This window comes from Coccinella septempunctata, chromosome 1 (genome assembly GCF_907165205.1).
Source record: "Coccinella septempunctata chromosome 1, icCocSept1.1, whole genome shotgun sequence".
Lineage (NCBI taxonomy): Eukaryota > Metazoa > Arthropoda > Insecta > Coleoptera > Coccinellidae > Coccinella > Coccinella septempunctata.
The window spans coordinates 22,697,241-22,703,663 of record NC_058189.1 but is presented as its reverse complement, the minus strand read 5'-3'; the positions used below and the strand labels follow the sequence as shown (position 1 = coordinate 22,703,663).

General features: G+C 36.5%; 1 long non-coding RNA gene across 1 annotated transcript; it reads left to right on the top strand.

The window, feature by feature from the left end:
- Positions 1–293: 293 nt before the first annotated feature.
- On the top strand, positions 294–728 carry LOC123319518. The gene is made up of 2 exons (XR_006538501.1): positions 294–464; positions 683–728. It is a non-coding gene; the product is annotated as an uncharacterized LOC123319518 (long non-coding RNA).
- Positions 729–6,423: the final 5,695 nt, after the last annotated feature.

Genomic DNA, 6,423 nt, shown 5'->3' with positions numbered 1-6,423 from the left:
GTCAACTGCACTGGCTTGTCATGCTCTATCACTTGGGCATAGTTTTGATTTTGAGAATGTTGACGTTTTAAATCGGGAGTCTAATTGGTTTAGGCGGGGGTTCAATGAAATGATCTATATTAATAAACATCCTAATGCAGTTAATTTCCGTTCGGATATTGGCTCCTTGAGTGTTGTTTATTCAAATTTGATTCAAAAAATTAAGTTAAAATGAAATCGTTGAAACACGTTGGATCCGCCACTGTACGTTTGAAAATTGTTCTCGTGGTTTGTCATGTGTAGATGCTGTTTTTGTGATGTTGGGGTTCAGTTGACTCTCGGATATCTCCATTGTGTGCGAGCCGTGTTGATTCTGTGTACATCGATGATTTTGATCCTTGTTATACCTAAATGCTTATTTTATGTTGCAGACGATTTTCTTTAATGAAAGATTCAATTTTTTAATTTTTTCTTGTATTCCGATGGTGAGTTTGTGGAATGGCCTTTTTTGGTGCTTTTTCGTAGTTTTATTCACATGTCTGTTCACATTCTGATGTTTAGTCATAATTGACCATCTTTAATTGTTCTTGTCGACCTGTTATTTCATAATATTTCATTTTATTGTTTTCATGTTTATTTTTAATCATTGTAATTTTATATTTGTATATTGTTTTGTTTTTTATGAGTTTTTCTCTATTTGTAGCCTGAAGAAGGCCCAATAAAGGTGCCGAAACGTCGCTGAAGGAATAGTATTCTTTGATTTGGTTCCTTGACCGATGCTAGCTATTTCTTATTGAAATTTGGAACGATACTGAAGGTTATCATAAAAGAAATTATTTCAGAATTAAAAAGTAGGGGAGCTCCAGGTGATGATGGTATTAGGGCAGAATTTTCGAAAAACATTTGTGAAAAGATAGCGCAACCAATGATGTTACTAGCCAATATTTGTTTCGAAACTGGTCAATTCCCAGATATTCTGAAAATTGGTATCATCAAGCCAATGTACAAATGAGGAGACAGAGCTGTCATCTCGAACTATAGACCGATATGTTTAATTTCAAACGTGGCCAAAGTATTAGAAAAATTGATCAAAGTTCGTTTTCTGAAATTTTTAGATAAAAATAAGATTTTATCTGAAAACCAATTTGGATTCAAGAAGGGTAAGTCTACTGAGGATGCAATAAAAAAGCTTATGGAAAAGATATATAGCTGGTTAGATAGTGACAAAGTAGGTCTATGTGTTTTCATAGACCTCAAGAAAGCTTTCGACACCGTATCGCATCAAAAGCAGCTAGAGAAATTTTACTCTTGTGGATTTCGAGGAAAAGCCTATAAGTTAATGAAAAGTAATTTAACAAATAGGACACAGAGTGTTAAAATAGGCGAACAAATAAGCACACCAAAGATTGTCACGTATGGAGTACCCCAGGGAACGGTGTTGGGACCAATATTATTTCTTATATACTTGAACAACTTACTTTTAATGAGACATAAAGGAGAAGCCATTAGCTTTGCGGACGACACCGTGATAGTATATGAAGATGATACGTGGGAAAAACTCAAAGAAATGACTGAAAAAGACCTTTTTGAAATGAAAAAGTGGTTCGAACAAAATAAACTTTCCATGAATATTGAAAAAACAATGTATTTACCGTTTTCATCCTACGAATCAGGTCTTCCACATATGGGAAATCTTGTAATTGACAGGTATACATCCATTCCTGAAGCGAATTATATAAAATATCTTGGAGTTACAATCGACAGACACCTGAGATGGAATAAGCACATAGACATTTTGGTGGGAAAACTAAGTAAGGCGTTTACTCTCGAAATTTAAATACCTGAAAAATTACCTTAGCGTTGCAAATTTGAAGACGTTATATATAGCCTTATGTCAGTCTCAGATGATGTATGGAATAATCGGATGGGGTGGAGCCTATAATTGCCACCTGAGGAGAGTTGAAATAATTCAGAAGTGGTTGCTTCGTGTAATCTACGGAAAACCGCTATCATTTCCATCGGATGATTTGTATAAAATCTTTAAAATTATGAATCCTCATCAGCTGTTCGTGATGAAGATATTATCCGATATAAGTTCAAGAAAAATTGAGATTCGAACAACAGAATATACTTATGAGACAAGAAATAAGATCAATCAGTATCTCACACCAAGAGCTGAAAAACGCATTGGCCAAAGAAGTTTCTCTTACCTGACCCCACGTCTTTACGCTACAGTTCCCGAGGGATTAAAAATGATAATAAATCCCAAAACACGAAAAAATAAATTGAGGAGCTGGGTGATTGAAAAAGGAAGAAGATATTTCAATTCTGTTAGTAACCCCCTATAAAGAATTTTTCTAGTTTATTGACAACACCAGATTCAATCCACGGTTTATCTTTTGCCCATACCTAGTTCAGAAACCTCCACATGAGCATGACTCCAACTATTACTTGAATAAACATCTTTTGATCACGATGCATTCCATCATAATGTCCTATCTCTGCTTGTATTTGTGTTAGATCCTAAATGTAACTTCATTCTTAGTCACATTGAAATTTATGTTGAGTTTAAATATTGGCTATTCTTATTATGCATGTATTTTACTCAAATCACGTACAGGCTCACGCCTCCGTGATTACTGTTTATACCTGTATTTCACAGAATAAACTATATTATTATTATTATTATTATTATTATTATTAAATGTGCCCTGAACAGATACCGATGAACCCGAAACCAAGAGGATTTAATAAATTTCACAAAATGTAGAGCAGTCTCTAAGAGAGTTTTGAAACAGAGTAAGCGTGAATCCTGGATGAAATACGTCAGCACAATCTCCTCGAGCACACCGTCGAACCAAATTTGGATGAAAATAAAACAAATAAAAGGGCACAACACAAACTACAAAATACCCTCCATACTAGGAGATAACAATGAACCAATCACGAATAGCCAAGACATGGCAAATATACTAGCAAAACACTACTACGATAAAACAGTTACTTCAAAAACATTAACACACCTCGAAGATGAAAAACCAAATACAATAAACGATCCCGAAAACTCTATAAATGATTCCTTTACCATACAAGAACTCAACTTGGCATTATTTTCCATGAAGAACACAGCAGCAGGCCCAGACAACATTCCTATGATATTTCTCAAACAACTACATCCAGAAACATTGAACAAACTCCTAGAAATATATAATGACATTTGGACAATCATCAGTTTTCCACCCAATGGAAGCAATCTCATATTATTCCCATTGTGTAAAATTTTAGAAAAAATGGTTAACCAACGACTTATGTGGCACCTTGAGAAAAATAACCTTCTGTACTCCACACAATCAGGCTTCAGGCAGAAACGTAACCCCACAGACAACCTTGTCTTACTACAAACAGAAATCGCGAATGCCTTCGCAAATCAACAAGACCTAATCGATATAGAAAGTGCATTTGACACCACAAGTCGTGAAACTATCTTGTCTAAATTAAAAAACAAAAACCTTAGTGGCAAAATATTCCTTTTTCTGGAGAACTTCCTAACCGACAGAAATTTCAAAGTGAAAGTAAATGGTGAAATGTCAGCTTCTTACACCACCCAAAATGGCATTCCCCAGGGCTCCGTACTAAGCGTCACCCTGTTCTTGTTAGCCATCAATGACATATGCAACGTTATCAAAGCCCCAATAAAACTAGTTCTATATGCTGACGACCTGCTCCTGTTCTGTACAGGTAAAAACACAAACAGTACATGCAAACTGTTACAAAATGCTCTCGATGGCATTACTGCTTGGGCGGGAAACATCGGTTTCAACTTCTCCCCATCAAAATCAAAAGTTATTCGCTTTACTAGAAGACATCAAACTGTCCCACGCCACCTTACAATTAACGACCTACCTCTAGAAGTAGTTGACCATCTAAAATACCTAGGAATGACCTTAGATCAAAGACTTACCTGGACTCAACATATCAAAAACGTTAAAGGCGAATGCATGAAAAGTATGAACATCCTTCGAACCTCATCTCATCATTACTGGGGATGCGATGAAGAAATCTTGCTGAGAATCTACAGATCAGTAATTCGATCAAAACTGGAATATGGCAACATTCTCTATTCCACGTCATGCAGAACAAATCTGAATCTAGTGAATACCGTACCCAATACAGCATTTCGCATCATCCTTGGAGCTTTCCGATCAAGCCCATCAGAGAGCCTCCATGTAGAAGCACAAAAAATGCCACTGAACCTTCATCGACAGCAAACTCTCCTTTCGTATGCTTTGAAGATGTCTGCTATGCCAAACCATCCAGCACATGATCTGATGAAAACATCGAAATACCCAACCACTATAAAACCTATGACGCTACTCTCAATTCCACAGATGGTCCAGCAGCACTCAGAGTCCATAAATCTTAACTCATTAGTGCCAATGATCTACTCAAAACATGCTCCCTGGTCCAGACACCAACCGATGCTAAATACAGTCCTACATAGATACAATAAACAGGAAACTCATGGTGCAATTCTAAAACAACATTTCCTTGAATTGAAAACCAAGGAGAAATTCGATGAGGAATTTTACACCGACACATCTAAAAATAAATACGGAGTTGCATGCTCGATAGTTAACGAACACAATAACCCTACAATATCCTACAAACTTCCACCTACCAGCAGCATTCATACTGGTGAACTGTTCGAAATCTACAAGTCTCTATTCAGCACCATGACGCCAGGCCAACATATTGCAATATTCACAGACTCATTATCATAAATTCAGTCGATATCCAGCATCTATTCTAATAACCCGCTAATACAAAAAATTCAGGAACGATGCCATATACTGAAAACCAACAAAAACATCTCTACGACCATAATTTGGATACCATCTCATGTGGGTATAAAAGCAAAAGAAGTTGCAGACCAATCCGCGAAACTGGCACGATCCTCTGATCTTCCCATCACAAACTTTCAGTTGCACTCAGACCTAAAGGCGACAATAAAGTTGAATTCCAATCCAACCTGAAATCGATTCCCCGATAAAAATCAGTCTCAATAGAAAGGACAAAATAGTAATTGGGAGACTAAGAATAGCACACACCAGGCTTACACACGGCTACTTGATGTCATCAGAAGAACATTCTATATGCGAATACTGTCGAGAAACTCGTTTAACTGTTGAACACCTTCTATCTCGCTGTCCACATTATGATGAAATCCGTCGTCGAATGGGACTCAAAGAAAATTTAAAGGACAACCTCAACTCAGCAACGCAAATTGAAGCAACATCGAAATTTTTGAAAGAATGCCAACTGTACAATCACATATAATCAATGTATCTAAAATTATTTCCTTTTCTGTAGATACCCTTTCTTTGTAAACATTAATGTCTGTACTACCTAGATGAATAGAACTCTGTACCATGTGTCAATGGCCTAATTGCCGAGACACGTTAATTACAAATAAAAACAAAATTGAAGTAGAATATCACTTTTTTTAATTGATATGTAGATATTACTATGGATATGGCAAGGTCTTCGATAAACCTGCAGGCATGCAAAATCTTTATACGTCATAAATTAGAACAGAATAAGTACAAAATACCGAGAATATTTCGATACCAAAATTCGACTGGTATGTCAACAACTTGACGCTCCTCACAAACAAAACCTGAAATATCTCGAGAACTGAACAGGCACAAGATTTATGAAATACGGCATAAATTAGCACAATCTCTCGAAAGAAGAAAATTCACCATTTTACACATGTGGCTCACAGCGTCAAGTTGGTAACACACTTTAAAAACTTGAAATATCTCGGAAACGGAACAGGCAAAAAATTCGTAACATACAGCACAAATTAGCACAAAATGGGCACAATGACGATAATTCCACTACGGTCACTGCTGTATGTCCCATTCAATACTGCAGTTGGATAATTTCTTCTCTTATTCAGAATATGGTGTCAAAGCGAAGAATTAGCTACATGCAAGGAGGGATGGACGAATTTCATACCAAGGATTATAGATTATGGTTTATAATCCCCAATTGACTGCATTCTTCTTTTTTTCTATTCTACATATTTGAAGGTCTTCTTGGCCGGCTATTTTGAACATGCGTTCCATCGTAAACAGAAAAGTGGAGGTTCATGTTGATCCTTAGAGCAGGTGCTCTAGGGCTTTCAGTATGGAAAAAATGTCAGGATATTTATTGATCCCTCTATTTTCCCTATCCATAAATTTCCCTGTTTGGCCAATTAATTGGAACTGATATTTTCCCGGAGAATGAATCCCCCACATATTCTGAATAAAAAAAAAGGAGACCGTAGCAGGATTAAAATCCATAATCTATAATTCTGGCGCGAAATCCGTCTACCGCTCCCAACATGTGAGTAATTGTCGAGTTCGCCATCCTATTCAGAATAAGGAAAAAATTAAC